Here is a 17057-nt window from a genome sequence, read left to right as displayed (position 1 = left end):
GGAAACTGTTCTTCTCATAGATTATTGTTTTAATTTTCCTATGAGAGTCTCATTATAGAAAATATTATAGCCAAACAGGTGATCATGCATATCAAATCAAATTTTGCTTGGCATGATGTGCCAAGCACAGGGAAGCGGTGGAATTACTGTCCCTGTGGGTGATTAAAAGATATGGCACAGAGAGTCAGTGGGCATACCAGTGGGCAACCCAGTGGTGATGGGTTGATGGTTGGACTTAACAGAGTTCACAGAATTGCAGGGGTTGCAAGGGACTTCTAGAGATCATTGAGTCCAACCCCAGTGCCAAAGCAGGTACCCTACAATAGGTCACACAGGTAGGTGTCCAGATGGGTCTTGGATATCTCCATAGGAGACTCCACAACCTCTCTGGGCAACCAGTTCCAGTGCACTGTCACCCTTACTGTAAAGAAATTCTTCCACATGTTTGTATGGAACTTCCTGTGTTCAAGTTTTAGGCCATTACTCCTTGTCCTATTGCTACACACCACCAAGAAGAGCCTGGCCTTGCCCATTTGCCTCCCACCTCCCTTTATGTATTTATAAACATTAATCAGATCTCCCTCTCAGTCTGCTTTTTCCCAGGCTGAACAGTCCCAGGTTACTCTGTCTTTCCTCATAACAGAGGTGCCCCAGACGCTTTATCATCTTTGTAGCCTTCCACTGGGCTCCTTCTAGGAGATCACTGACTTTTTTGAACTCAGAAGCCCAGAACTGGACACAGTTCCAGATGTGGCCTAACCAGGGCAGAGTATGAGGGAGGATCACCCTCCTTGACCTGCTGGCCACGCTCTTTTGAATGTACCTTGGGATGCCATTGGCCTTCTTGGCCACAGGGGCACCCTTCTATCTCATGGCCAACCTGTTGTCCACCAGGACACCCAGGTCCTTCTCTGCTGAGCTGACAGTAAGTCATCCACTAACCTGTACTGATGCATGCTGTTATTCCTCCCTGTGGGAATATAAGAAAGACTATTCAGAGCAGAAGCTGCAGAGCAAGATAAACAGCATGAGAAAGCAAGGCTGAGAACCAAGGACATCTCCAGAAGAAGAGAAAAGCAAAGTCAAGTAAGCTGCATGATGATGACCCTAATTGGAGGAAGAGCTTGTGGCTATGAATGACTCATGGCTCTGATTGGATAAGTGCCTGCGTACATGGTTAAGGTGGTGTCTGTGGAATGTTTTGTTGACCTCTAAAGGTGGGTGGGAGAGTTAAAAGAGAATACCTGTGAATGTATATAATGGATGTTAGAACCTGTAATAAACGATTTGGATTGTTCACATCTGAGTCTGTGCCAGATTGCCACTCCTCCCCAGGAGCAGGACTCTACACTTGCTTTTGTTGAGCCTCACCAGATTACTTCCTGCCTAACTCCCCAGTCAGGTCTTGCTGAATGGTTGCACAGCTTTCCAGTGTGTCAGCCACTCCTCCCAGCTTTGTACCATTAGAAAACTTGCTGAGGGTGGATTCTATCCCTTCATCCAGGTCATTGATGAAAATATTGAACAAGAACAGACCCAGCACCAACCCCTGGGGAACACCGTTAATTATAGGCCTCGAACCAGAGCCTGCACCACTGATGACAACCCTGCCAGTCAGCCAGTTCTCCATTCACCTCGCAGTCCACACATCTATCCCACACTTTCTAAGCTTCATTACAAGGATGCTGGGAACTGGTGTCAAATGCCTTGCTAAAGTCAATGTACACAACTTCCACTGCTCTCTGCTTACCTACCCAGCTCAGGGAGGCTTCTGGGAGTAGTGGGAAGATACCTCCTTCTGCTCTGAGCAGAGATGAGGGACCATCCCTGTTCCTGTTGGGTGCTATCGTGTCTTTTAACCTCCAGGTGGGAAGCTGGTTTAACTTTTTCCACAGGCAGAGACTTAGGAGGGGACTGCTGGTCAGCATGCATTGGTTCAGACCTCCTCCTTATCCACCACCCTCTGCAATTCCCAGGTGCCTCTCAGCCTCATGGTTTTTTCCTGCAGCCTGGGAATCTGCTCAAGAAGTTCTCTGAGCAGGACAGACTTGCACCCATTACACCCTCCCCCTCTTCCTCCTCCCTTGGGCTGTAGAGGGGCTTCCAGATTCCAGAGCTCCACAGAGCCAAAGGTCTGGGCAGTCTTCCCGCTTCTCGGGAGGTCCGTCTGGGTGCACGTGTCAGCCCAGTGAGGTTGTGGCTCCCCTGTCTTTGTTCTTGGTATTATCTCTTGGTATTAACAGAGCTCTTCCCTTGCAGACCCAGATTAGCAGTCCACTCTGCTCAAACTCCCACCACAAACTGCGCACAAACCGCTGCATCACACCTTCTAAGGCACCATGCCATGTTTGCCCATCCTATTTACCACTCATCGGGGTCACTTGGCTCCCAGCCAGCCACCGTCTGTGGGGGATGTGGCCCCCAGCTCGCTGACAGGGGCTCTCCTCGCCCACTGAGGCAATTCCTTGCTTCGGCTCAGAATGTGTCCTCCCTGGGAGCTGAGTGCCTCCCAAAAGAAGGACTTGATCATAGAGCAATTCTCCAACCACAATGATTCTATGATTCTGTATTTTCATCTGCTTATACGCGCACAAAAAAGTGCCCATACACTTTATGTGCTTACAACTGTATTATAAGAAAGAGTTTCTGTAGAATTAAGTCACAGGACACAGGAAATGGAGGTTTTATTTATTGACAGGATCATTTGCATTTGATAAAAGCAGAAAAAAGATCACATTAGGTAACTGTATCTTCTACCCTCATTCCACCTCAACTGCATCTGAGGCTATAACAGTTGCGTATAGCTTTCACTTAAAAAAATCACACAGCTTGCTCCAGTAGTAATGCCCCTTATTTATTTCCATGGGAACTACAACATCTACAAAGAGCTCCCATTCTCCCCATTTGCTGCTCCCTGTGTGCAAGAGCCCCTGCGACCACAGCCCTTCTCCTTTTGCTGGTACGGGCAGGCACCAAGCAGGATCCTGGTGAGTGTCTTCCTGTTCATCCAGCAGAAGAAAAAAAACACACACATCATCTCAAGAAGGAACAGTCCAGACTGGTTGGATACAAGAGAAGAATCATCATTCTGGCTGATCTTGATGTCATCTTGAAATATCTGAGGTTTTTCCAGTGTTGGCCTGGGGAACTCAGGCATGGCAGGAACAGCTGCTGTTGCTTCCCCTCCCTCATGCAGATGGGGAGAGCAGTGCTGCGTTTGCCTCCCTTAGAGATTCTGCAGCCATGGGAGAGGCTTCCTTGGGCAGTGAGGCAGGAATAGGCACATGGTGCCACTCTGGCCCAGGAGCTGAAGCCGCAGCAGGGGCTGAAAATTTGGCCTCAGCCTCACCAGATGGGGCTCCAGGACACACGGAGGAGCAAATCTAGGCTCTGGCTGCCCTGCAGCACAGCTTGCTATGGCCTGTGGTCCTCCTGTGGGGAGAAGAAGATGCAAAGAAGATTTTCCTCATATTCAGATGGAACTTTACGTGTTTCTGTTACTGTTTCTATTTATTGCCATTGCCATGGCACTAGGCAGAGCCTGATGTCATCCTCTAGGCACCCGCCCTTTAGATATTTACAATAATTGCAGCAGAAGCTGGGCTTCCTACTTGTGCGTGGCAGCCGCCAAGATTCTGAGAGCATTCTGGGCAGCAGAGTGGTGGCAGATGGATCCCATGGTAGGATGTGTTTTTGCTTTGGCTTCCTGGAAGCACAGCTTGCTTCTGCTTGCAGCCCTCTTGTGGGGAAGAGGAGGCGTAGGATGAAGGTGGCTGTGTTGCCACACATTACTCCAGATGTCGCTTCCTCAGGGTAGAGCAGAGGGGGAGGATCACCTCCCTCAGCCTGATGGCCATGCCCTTTGTAATACACCCTGGGACACCACTGGCAATTATGTCGACCACAAGGCAACACTGCTGGCTTGTGGTCAGCCTATTGTCCACCAGCATACCTAGGTCCTTCTCCTCACAGCTCCTTTCCATCAGGTCAGCGCCTATCCTACACTGATGTCTGCAGTGACTCCATGCCAGGTGTAGGACTCTACACTTGCCCTTGGGGAGCGTCCTAAGGTTTCTCTCCAACCAGGTCTCCATCCTATACAGTTTTGCTGAAGGGCATACCCTGGCAGCTGGCAGGCCACAGTGGGTCTCAGCCTGCTGGGAGCAGTTCTCTTCTGCATCTGCCACCTGCTTGTTGGCAGCTCCCAGGACTCAGGTGGAAGTTCAGCCCTTCTCCTATGGGCTCCCTACCTGTGTGTGGAAGTATTCAGAGTCCTGAGAGATCTTCAGGTGGGGTAGTGGTGGCAGACGGACTCCACGGTGAGATGCATTCTTGGTCCAGGTGCCTGGCAGCACAGCTTGTTGCGGCCTGCGGCCTACCTGTGGGGAGAAGGAGGCGTGGGATGCAGCTGGCTGCACTGGCACCAGTGTTCCCAGCAGAGCCCCCAGTAGGAGGCAGCTCCTGGGCATGGATGGCTTGACTGTGCTCAGTCCCGCTGTTCTGTGCCTCTGGGCGCAGAGCTGCTGGGCCTGCATGGGCCTGAGCTGGCCTTGGAGTTGTCTCATCCCCAGGAAATGCCCCGGGGCAGGAGGAGCATTGCCCTGGCCAGAGGCATATATGGAGAGCCATGTTCACCCCACTGCTGTGCCCCATGCTCTGGTGCTTTTGGTGTTGTACCATCCCACTCTCTCCCAGTGCATCCTGCATCTGGTGGCTTTTCTGCACGCTCGGCAGCACTTTGTTGAGCTGGGAGCGGGCCTTCTTATTTTGCTTCTTGGGCATTTATATCCTCTAACAAAGACTCAGTCTCAAGCACCCAGGGGAGCAGTTACCACCTCACAGAGCTGCTCTCCTGAAAGTGGGCAGCACAGGGACTCTGACCCCTGAGGGCACAGGGACATCCATATCACAATGACCTTTGAGTGCTGTTGCCCCCTGATTCACAAAGCCCTGTCTGTCGCAATGGAGGCCCAGTGCCCCTTCCATGGCAGCCCCCACACTGAGTCACCAGCTCACAGCCAGGTGCAGGTCAACAGACACCATTGGGCTCCACTACAGACAGAATCACAGAGTCATGGAATCATGGGGGTTGAAAGCAACCTCCTCTGGAGATCATCCAGTCCAATCCAACCTACTAAAGCAGGTTCTCTACTGTAGGTTGCCCAGGAGGTCATCCAGATGTCTTTTGTCTATTTTCAGAGAATAAGACTCCAGAACTTCTCTGGGCAGCCTGTTCCAGTGCTCTGGTCCAGGCTTCAAAGTAAAGAAGTTTTTCCTCATGTTCAGATTGAACCTCTTCTGTTCCAGTTACTGCCTGTTGCCCCTTATCATGCAGCTGGGCACCACTGAAAAGAGCCTGGCACTATCCTGATGATGCCTGTCATTTATATATTTAGAATTATAAAATCATAAAGCCGCAGTGATTGGAAAAGACCTCTAAGATCATCTTGTCCAATGTTAACCCATCACCACCGTTCCCATTTAACTATGGCCCTCACTGCCACGTATTCATGTTTCTTAAACATCACCAGGGATAGTGACACCTCTATTTCAATGGTTGGCCTGTTCCAATGCTTCACCACTCATCTGGGGAAGAAAAGAGCCTGACACTATCCTGTTGACACCTTTTGTTTATATATTTAGAATTATAAAATTGTAAAACCATTGTGGTTGTAAAAGGACTGTATGATCGTAAGGTCCAACCATCAACCCATTGCCACTATGGCCACTGTGGCAAGACAGAAAAAAAAAACATTACAAATCTTTTACCAGTAAGAAGAGGGACAAGGAGAATTTCTATCCTTTACTGGATGTGGAGGCGAACATGAGGATCCACTGATGATAAGTAAAAGACTGACATTCTCAATGCCATACTTATATCTGACTTTAAATGTCAGACCAGTTATTTCTGGTTTACTCTACCTACTGAGCTGGATGAATCACCAAGGTTGGAAAAGTTATCCAGGACCTCCACAATCATCCAGTCCAACTGTCCACTTATGACCAATGTTTTCCCACTAAACTATGTAACTTTGTACAACATCTGAATGTTTCTTGAATACCTCCAGGGATGGTGACTCTACCACCTCCCTGGGCAACTCTTTCCAGTGCTTGAACACTCTTTTGGATAAGATTTTTTTCCTAATATCCTACCTGAATCTCCCCTGGCTCAACTTGAGTCCATTCCCTCTTGTCCTATTGCTGCTGCCTGTGAGAAGAGGCTGATCCCCACCTTACCACAACTTCCTTTGAGGAAGTTGTAGAGGGGTCTCCCCTGAGCCTCCTCCAGACTAAACAATCCCAGTTCCCTCAGCCACTCCTCATAAGACTTGTGCTCCAGACCTCTCACCAGCTTTATTCCTCTTCTCTGGAAATGCTCCAGGGGCTTGACGTCCTTCTTCTAGTGAGGGGCCCAAAACTGAACACAGTACAAGATGTGTGGCTTCACCAGTGCTGAGTACAGGGGGATAATCACCTCCCTGCTCCTCCTGACAATGCTTTTTCTTATACAAGCCAGGGTGCCCTTGGCCTTCTCGATCACCCTGGCACACTGCTGCCTCATGTTTAGCTGAGCGTTGACCAGCATCTCCAGATCTATTTCTTCCACAGAGTCTTCCAGCCACTCTGCCCCAAGCCTGTAGCATTGCCTGGGGTTGTTGCGGCCAAACTGCAGGACCCAGTACTTGGTCTCACTGAACTTCATCCCATTGGCCTCAGCCCAGTGCTCCAGCCTGTCCAGATCTCTCTGAAGGGCCTTCCTACCCTCAGGCGGATTGACACTTCTTCCCACCTTGGTGTCATCTGCAGACTTACTGAGGGTGCACTCAGTCCCCTCATCCAGGTCATCAGTAAAAAAATTAAACAGGACAGGCCCCAATACTGACTCCTGGGGAGTTCCACTCCTGACCAGTCACCAGGCTGGATTTAGCTTCATTCACCACCATATTCTGGATCTGGTCCTCCAGCCAGTTCTCTATCCTGGAAAGAGTGTACCTGTCCAAGGCACAGGCTGCCAGCTTCCCCAGGAGAATACTGTAGGAGACAGTGTCAAAGGCTTTGCTGAAATCTAGGAAGTCTAAGTCAGCAGACTTTCCTTCATCCACCAGGCAGATCATTTGATTGTAGGAGGAAATCTGGTCGGTCAAGCAGGACCTGCTTTATGTGAACCAATGCTGGCTAGGCCTGTTGCACTGTGCATGCCATGTGATCTCACTCTAAATGATTGGAAGTCATTGTATGAGTGTCAGCCCTGTGAAGAAGAACTTGGAAATCCAGGTGGATGAAAAGCTGGACATGGGCCAGCAGTGTGAGCTAAAAGAGGGGAGATTTAGATTAGATATTGGGGTAATTTTTCATTTAGACAGTGATGAGTCACTGGCACTTGTTGCCCAGAGAAGCTGTGGATGAACCCATGCCTGGAGGTGTTCAAGGCCAGGTTGGATGGTGCAGCCTGATCTAGTGCCTTCTTTAGTGGTTGACAACCCCGACTGTGGCAGAGGAGTTGGAACAAAATTATCTTTGAGCTCCCTTCCAACCAAAGCCCTTCTATGACTGTATGATTTTATGAAATCTTTTTAATTTATTATTAAATCAGAAAAAAATCTTGTTGAAGGATAGCTTCTCTTTTGGAAAGACATGAACCCCTGCTCTCTCAAAGTGTAATACTCTATTGTTCTTGTAAGCCAGCAAACTAAAGCAGAAAGCATCTCAACCCAAGATAGAATGGAGTAGACAGATACTGGGATAAAGTTCTTTGTTTCCCCCAGTCGTGAGACAGAGAAATTATTAAATGCTTTTCTGTAACTAAAGACTATGAGTGACACTGTGAAATGTTCCATATATTATTTAAAGAGAATACTTCTAAGACAGCTATTATTGTGCATTTATGTAGTCTTACTCTTTCTTTAAGACCTTGATGACTCAAGGCAATTGCAGTCTGCTTGTACCCTCTGCCACATTTATGAAATCAGTTCTGTTTTCATGTTTGATCACTCCAGAATTGTTTCCTGTGACCTGTTTGAATGTCCATTTCTCTTTAGTTTTCCTAGTCCTCATCACTTGTCTTTCTGTATCACATACAAACGTTCAGCTTTTTGGCCTGAGTTTTTGCAACAGGTCAATTTACATTCATCTCTCCAAAGTTCTGCCAGTTGTGAGATGGCAAAAAGTGAATTTACTGGGGAACATTCCAATTTTTTCAAAGAAAATGTACTTCAGGCAGATTATTTTAAGAGGAAAAAAGTTCATTATTACATTTATCCTAAAACTGTCATATTCATAGTTGCTAAATCCCATATAGGAAAATGAATTAGCTGTCTCTTAACAGAAGAAATTATACTGTATCTATAGGCCTTGTTCCATTAGAATAATAGAATCACAGAATATCCCGAGTTGAAAGGGACTACAATGACCACTGAGTCCAACCCCTGGCTCCGTGCAGGACCTCACAAAAATCAGATATGTCTGAGAGTGATGTACAAACAGTCCTTGAGCTCAGGTATCTCAGGGACATGTCCACTGCCCTGGGGAGCTCGTTCCATGCCCACCACTGTCTAGGGCAGAACCTTTCCCTAACCCCCGCCCCTCCCCTGGCACAGCTCCATGCCGTTCCCTCGGGCCCTGTCGCTGTCACAGAGAGCAGAGCTCAGCGCTGCCCCTCCGCTCCCTGTGAGAGCTGCAGCTGCCATGAGGCCTCCCCTCAGCCTTGTGCTCTGGGCTGAACAAACTGAGAGACTGCAGCCACTCTTTATACAGCTTCCCCTCCAGACCCTTCTCCGTCTTCATACACCTCCTTTGGACACTTTCTAATAGTTTTATGTCGTTTGTATACTGTTCTTTTGTACATTCTTAGCAAACGTTTTTATGTTTGTGCAAATGGTCCTGCTTCTTCCCGGAAGTGAAGCATTCTGAAACATGCGAACACAGAAACAAGAAAGAATCTGGAGGACAGATCACAGCTCATTGTGTTGCTGTAAAGTCTGCTCTGCCTATTACAGAATGAGATGTGACACTGGGCAGACCTGGTCCACCTTTGTCTATACCCTTCTTAGCCCAGTTACCTTTGTGATACCAACTTAATGTTGATGACAATTTCAATTAATGTCTTGACTTTGCCATATTGCTGTTTTCCTGATAATTTTAATTCTGTGCTGAATATCTCTGTTGGGTCAACACAGATGTTATGGTTTCATTGATATTAAAGAACAGAATTTCACTCAGTCTGTAGTGAAAGGTGAATATCTTTGAGGAGTTCTGATGTTGCTCTCTTGGCCGTGTTTTGTCCCACAGAAGAACAAGAAGGAAAACACACACACATATACATATACATATACATATACATTCTTTTCTTTTTTTCCCCTTTTTACTATTTTTCCTCATGAAGCTGGTTGTAAATCTACAGTGTTTTTTTTTTAAAAAGAAACGAATTTGATCTTATAATATGTAATTACCATATTAATAGGATATGGGTGGATGAGAGAAGTGTGAAAGCTCTGATGTGCAAGCAGTATTCCTTTAGCACGTCGTAGAAGAAAAAGACAAAATAGCACAAAAGAGGCATAGAAGAGGTGGGATGTCTTATGATGTCTTACAAAACATAGAAATGTGCTGTGTATAGAACCTAATACACTCAAAATATATTTTAATATTTATTTTCATCTTGATAACTTATGTTTTAACATATATTCTTCTATGTCCCAAAAGACAGTGCACATTTACCCACTGCAGGCTGCATCTTGAACTTTTAATTTGATTGGGAATTAACAATGTCAATGTTCCACAGACTGCTATTTTGACTCTGGTGCCTAGTGGTGATGCCACATCTTGTTACTGGTAACAGTGGGATCCAAGATGCTGTCACCTTCAGCCTCACATTTGTTCAACAGATCCTGATAAACTTACATATGGTGTTCTTCCTGTTCCTGTGTGAGCATTTGTGAGACTCACATGGGGCAAACTTTGCAATATTCCAGTGTTGCCATGAATGTTTCCAGTGCATTGAAGCTGATATTCAGCTATGTACACAGATCCCTGGTAATAATCTGCTGATTTGCATGGATGGGCTTATTGAAATGCTTTTCATTTTGTGGTGTGACAGCTCTGCACTGTCATCTGGAACATGTTTTTTCTTTCATTTCACTGTCACCACTGCTGAAACACACCCCCCTCTGCCTCACTACACTCACATCCACTGGTTGGTCTCCATAAATGTTCAGTAAGCATCAATGAATGTTAGTGAGTGCCATTTTTTCTGCATGGACGAATTCAGTGCCACATACGTGCTTCCATGTCAGATGCCAACAAAATGTAATGAAATATTGTCAGAAAGTTTCAACCTCTACTGCCATGCCACCAACATCCACATCTGATATCATGGGCCAACACAATAAAATAGGAGTCACTGATTTTGGGGCAGCCCTCCTAGTTTCTCACTGTTAGTTTATTGAAGTTTCAGAGCTATGCTCCAAAAAGCTCTGCTTCAGTAACTGCAAGACAAGATATGAAACCTTAACTATTACATTACTTAGCAAATGGATTTTTAGCCAGTCGATGTGTTAACATGCCTGACAGCTGTGGTCATAACTTCTTGAGGGCCAGCTGGCTGGCTTTGATGGGCAGAAAAGCAAGATCTTGATACTCAGGTCTTGCAATCATGGCCAAATCTTGGAATCACTTAATGCCACAAAACATTGTAGTACATAAATGTGTCTGTTACTAAGTCCTGAACACATTTGGCCTTCAGGCAACCTAAATAACCTGTTGTGAATGTAACTTGATGTTGAATAATCTTCCCTCTGCTTGGCACAAAATCTGGCTGAACTTGTCTACCTATGGTCCCCTATATTTTGCTATTTGGCAAACTATTTAACAGCAAGAAATAATGCTTAATGGCTTGATATTTTGAATGCCTTCATAACTAGAACAGTAATGGCTTGTCTGTAACCCAGGATATATGAATGTAAATCCATATAGCTATGATATATTGAGGTATGTGGAGCATAAATGGATGCCTCTTGGAAAAGTGCCTGTGAAATGTATTTGTATGACATTGCCAGACAGGCAAATAAAAAAGAAACAACACAATATTTTATGTAAGGGTTGCGCATCGTGATGACAACAAGCAAAAAATGGCCTTTCTGCTGAACAAAGCCGCACCTGCCTCAAAGTCAGCTCTAGCTGTTCTCTGATTGTTGAAACTTGCCACATGACTTTTTTTTTTTTTTTAAAAGATGCTTTCCTGTTGTTACTTTGTGTTTTCATACGGCTAAAAAGACCATCAGCCTGAATCTGCTAACACAGTGAAAACCGCATATTTTAGCCCACATTTGACTTTTATTCTAAGTTTCATAAAAAACTGGATGAATGAGTGTCATCCACTGTGGCCAGGAACTATGATAAAATCATACCAGAGCCCTGTGTACACACTGGCAATTTTGTCATAGCAAGATCTGTGCCTTCCAGATGATACTATAGGACAGTTCATTCCAGCAAGATCTGCTATTGTGTAGCCAAGTGTGCTTTTTGGGATAGTTTACATTTTGCTGTTTCTTCTACAGTGATGAAGACCCATTCTGGAGGAGCCTATGCACTATTTTTTTCTTTTTTCCTGTTCCCACAGAAACTTTATGGAAGTTTGCCTTCTGTTTTCTGGCAACAGTGTAAAAAAATTGATTCCACATCTTTCTCATCTCAGTTACTGAAACAGCTTCTTTACATATTGCTCTACTCAGCTCCTCTGTGGGACACACTATTTGCTCCTTTCTTCCACTGCATCATTGACAGGTTGTTGTTCCCAGATCTTTCAACTCATGTCTTTATCACATCTCCTTTCTTCATCTTACCATGTTTTTTTTTTCATCTGACAAAAGTGATACTGCAGGCTGGCCTCTGCCTTATCAACCTACAATTCAGTTTCTTGTTCAGACATCTCTGTCCTCCATGTTACATGCTCTAAAGTTCTCTTCTACAGAATGGCCAACCATTCAGATATTTGGGGTTGAAGGAAAAATCATAAAGTCATGGCTACTGCAAGAGGAACTGGCCTGACCTTTGCATCAGTGTGGTGATTTTGGAGAGCTCCATCAAAAACAGGCAATTTGTTGCTTGTTGCAGGTCTTATCAAAAGTGTGGCAACAGAATAAAACAGAAGAAAGAGATGTCTGGATGCTGTGTGTGGCCCACTTCTAGCAGTTGCAAATGCAACAGGCATGTGCTGATAAAATTATTATATGAGGACAGCAGAGACCTATCTAAAGGATCAACTGAGTTTAGCCTTTGCTCAATCATCAAGTTCATTTGTTTGCTAGCACTTTGCATGAGAAATTTCTTCTGGATTTGAAGAAGCCTGTGCAAATGATTTTTGGTGATCGTTGTGTAACTGTTCTAATCTTTGCAAGAGAGAATTCCTGTGATAAACTTCATTCTCAGTGCACTGTTTCTTCTACATGATGCTGACAAAGAGATGCATTTTTGGGGTGCTCTAGAAAATGCTGATGTTTTATTGAATACAGAGAATACCTTTCTTCCTTCACCTGCTTCTATGTATTGCTCTGCATTTTCAGCTATTTGTTTCAGAGAGGGAGTGGAGAGCAGAGGAATGTGAGACCTGGCTATTATGGTCATCTACTGATTAGGCTGCACCTAGATTCTGGCAGGAGACTCTTAGCTTCCTGGCTTTTGACTCTGCTGGTTTTGACTTTCTCAGCTTTTCATGTTCTCTTCTATGACTAAATTACTGAGGCATGCTTTAAACTGAAGGAACTGGGGGGTGGAATTCATAATGGCAATGCTCGTGCTATGGCAGTTGACTTGGGAATGAGCAAAGACAACACTAACAAATGTTCTTTACCTGCCTCTAACAACAAAAGCCAGAAGGCCAGCCACCTCAAGAGTGAATATGCCTACAAGAAATCTTCTTGTATCCCTCCAGGGATACCTGCACCCTCTTCCTCCCTGAAGTGCCTGTACACTAATGCCTGCAGCATGGGGAATAAACAGGAAGAACTAGAGATCTGTGTGTGGTCAAAGGGCCATGATCTCAGTGCAATCACAGAGATATGGTGGAACAGCTCACATGACTGGAGTGCTGTCATGGATGGCTATGTCCTTGTAGGAAAGACAGCCTGGCAAGGCGAGGTGGTAGAGTTGCTCTTTATGTGAGAGAACAACTAGAATATATTGATCTCCACCTGGGAGTGAATGATGAACAAATGGAGAGCTTGTGGGTAGAATTAAGGGGCAGGCCTATACAGCTGATGCTGTTGTGGGTGTGTATTACAGGCCACCTGATCAGAAGGAGGAAGTTGATGAGGTCTTCTACAAACAGCTGGAAGTAGGCTTGCTATCCAGGGCACTGGTTCTTTTGGGAAACTTCAACAATCCTGACATTTGTTGGATTAGAAACTTGGCCAGGCATGCAGGGTTTCTGCAATGCACTGAAGATAATTTTCTAACACAGGTGGTGGGGGAAATGATGAGGAGAGTTGTACTGCTGGACCTTGTTCTTACTAAAAAGATCTGTCTGGTCAGGGATGTAAAGGCTGGGGTCAGCTTGGGCCCCATGAGATGGTGTAGTTCAGGATCTTATGTTGAAGAAGCAAAGCAATAAGTAGGATTGCAACTCTGGGCTTCAGGAGAGATGACTTCAATCTCTTTAAGGACCAGCATGGAGGGATCCTGTGGGCTAGAGCATTGGAAGGAGAGGAAGCCCATGAGAGTTGGTCAATATTCAAATGCTACTTCTTCCAAGCTCAAGACCAATGCATCCCTAGAAATCAGGGAAAGGTGGCAGAAGACCTACGTGGATGAGCAAGGAGCTAATGGATAAAATCAAAGGGAAGAAGGTCCACGAAATGTGGGAAAAAGGCCTGTCCATGCGTAAGAATATAGGAACGTTGTCAGGACCTGTAGGGATGCAATAAAGAAGGCTAGGACCCACGTGGGATTTAATCAGGCAAAGGAGGTAGAGGATAGCAAGAAAAGTTTTTTTAGTTGTATCAACAGTAAAAGGAAAAGTAGGAAAAATGTGGGTCCACTACTAAATGAGGTAGGTGACCTGGTAACAGGTGGTGCTGAGAAGGCAGAGATACTGAACGCCTTTTTTGCTTCTGTCTTTACTACAGAGGCTGCCCTTTATGAATCCTGGACCATGGAGGTAAGAGAGCGTGTTGGGGAAAGGAAGACTTCCCTTTGGTTGAGCAGGATATGATCAGAGACCATCTAGCCAAAATCGATGTGCACAAATCCATGGACTCTGATGGGATGCACCTGCATGTGCTGAGAGAACTGGCAGAAGTGACTGCTGAACTACTCTCTATCATCTTTGAAAGGTCTCGGAGAATGGGAGGAGTGCCTGAGGAATGGAGGATAGCCAGTGTAACTCCAGTCTTCAAAAAGGGCAAGAAGGAGGATTCAGGAAAGGTGATGGAACAATTTGTTCTGGATTGCCACTTCCAGGCAAGTGGTAGAGAAGAAGGTTATCAGGAGTAGTCAGCATGGATTGACCAAGGGGAAATAGTGTTTGACCAACATGGCAACCTTCTACAATGTCATCACTGGCTGGGTGGATGAGGGGAGAGAAGTGTATGTTGTGTACATTGACTTTAGCAAGGTATTTGACACTGTTTCCCACAGTATCCTTGTAATGGAGGTTAGAAAGTGTGGGACAGATGGATAGACTGTGTGGTGGGCTGAGAACTGGCTGACACACATACCTTAGAGAGTTGTGATCAGTAGCATAGAGTCTAGCTGGAGGCCTGCAACTAGCGGTGTTCCCCAGGAGTTGGTGCTGGGTCTGTTCTTGTTCAATATTTTCAACAGTGACGTGGATGATGGCGTAGAGTCCACCATCAGCAAGTCTGCTGATGATACGAAGCTGGGAGTAGTGGCTGACATACCAGAAGGCTGTGCTACCATTCAGCAAGACCTGGACTGGGGAGTTGGGCAGGAAGTAACCCGAGGAGGTTCAACAAAAGCAAGTGTTGAGTCCTGCACTTGGGAGGAATAACAGCATGCATCAGTACAGGTTAGGGAATGACCTGCTGGAGAGGAACTCAGCAGAGAAAGACTGGGGGGTCCTGGTGAACAACTGGTTGGCCATAAGCCATTCATGTGACCTTGTGGCCAACGTATCCTGGAGTGCATTAACAACAGCATGGCCAGCAGTTGATCCTCCCTCTCTACTCTGCCCTGGTGAGGCCACAACTGGAGTACTGTGTCCAGTTCTGGGCTCCCCAGTTCAAAAAAGACAGGGATCATAGAATCATAGAATGGCTTGGGTTGGAAGAGACCTCAAGAATTATCAAGCTCCAACCCCTTTGCCACAAGCAGGGCCGCCAACCTCCATATCTAATACTGGACCAGGCTGCCCAGGGCCCCATCCAACCTGGCCTTGAACACTTCCAGGGACGGGGCATCCACAACCCCTCTAGGCAGCCTGTTCCAGCACCTCACCACTCTCTCAGTAAAGGACTTACCCCTGATATCCAACCTAAATCTTGCCTCCTTCAATTTTATACCATTTCCCCTTGTCCTGCCATTATCTACCCTTGTAAAGAGTTGACCCTCCTCCTGTTTGTACGCTCCCTTTAGGTACTGGAAGGCTGCAATGAGGTCACCCTGCAGCCTTCTCTCCTCCAGGCTGAACAAGGCCAGCTCTCTCAGCCTGTCTTTGTAGTGGAGGTGCTCCAGATCTCATAGAAGGAGTCCAGCAGAGGGCCACAAAGATGATAAAAGGCCTGGAGCATCTCCCATATGAAGAAAGGCTGAGTAACCTGGATCTGTTCAGCCTAGTGAAGAGAAGACTGAGAAGGGATCTGATCAATGTTTATAAATATCTAAAAAGTGGGAGGCAATTGAATAAGGCCACACTCTTTTCAGTGGTGTACAGTGATAGGACAAGGAGCAATGGCCAAAAACCGGAACATAGGAAGTGTCACACAAATATGCAGAAGAACTTCTTTACAGTGAGGATGTCAGAACACTGGAATAGGCTGCCCAGAGGAGCTGCGGCATCCGATTCTCTGAAGATATTCAATACCTATCTGGATGCCTACCTGTCTGACATACTGTAGGGAACCTGCTTTAGCAGGCAAGTTGGACTCGATCATTTCTTGAGGTCCCTTGCAATCTCTGAAATTATGTGATTATGTGTAAACTGAAATACAAATGTTGTTACATCCACCTATTCTAGCTTAATTAAGTTCTACAAAACATTTTGTTAAAAGTTTACTTGTGATGTTTCCCCTAGAAATTTTATTTATGTTTTAAGGCTAGGTTTTCACTGCATTCTTTTTAATGGCTTAGGAACTTTTTGTGTGTGTTTTATTTTCTTGTATCTCAAGACAAGAAAAAAGAATTAAATCTTGTGCTTAACAGTAATCTTTTGTCACTTTCATGTCCTAGAAAACAGTGACTCTTCAGAACAGCAGAGAATAAGAAAATGATTGTAGGAACTCCTTTAAATATAAATACAAAATGTTGTTCCATTCATTTCATTTTATATACAACTGTAAGTAGTTCCTCTGCAGGAGGGAGGCTTAGAAATACAAAAAGAGATGTTCTCTGTTTGAAAACAGTATTTCCAAAAAGGTACTTTCCAGACACCCCATTTAGTATTGTTCCCAATGAAATTCTACCAGATTTTCTATCCTCTCTGCCAACAAAAGTCTTATTGCCAGTCCAGACAATGAAATAGAGAGAAAAAGAGAGATTTCCTGTAGAACCTAATTGGAATGGCCCTTTGTCACCCATGAGCACCCATAGGCTATCAGCGCTATGGAAATCAATGGGATGTCTTTGCAAGGGATCTGAAGAATTTGTTTCTGTGGATGGCCTATTCCCACTAGAAACTTTCTATTTATGTATAATATGAGCATCGATATCTCTTTGTCAGAAAACACAAACCTCTGTCATTTGACTCTGGTTAGCAGCATTATATGTTTCCAGGACTGATGCAGCCCCCTCTGGGCTACAGTACTGATTTTCTACCTGGATAGCAGTATGAACCATCAGCAGTAGCCATACAGAGAGAATTAGAAGTCTGACTCTTCCCATTTTCT

The sequence above is a fragment of the Numida meleagris genome, chromosome Z (genome assembly GCF_002078875.1).
Source record: "Numida meleagris isolate 19003 breed g44 Domestic line chromosome Z, NumMel1.0, whole genome shotgun sequence".
NCBI classification, from domain to species: Eukaryota; Metazoa; Chordata; class Aves; order Galliformes; family Numididae; genus Numida; species Numida meleagris.
This window is presented reverse-complemented; position numbering follows the sequence as displayed.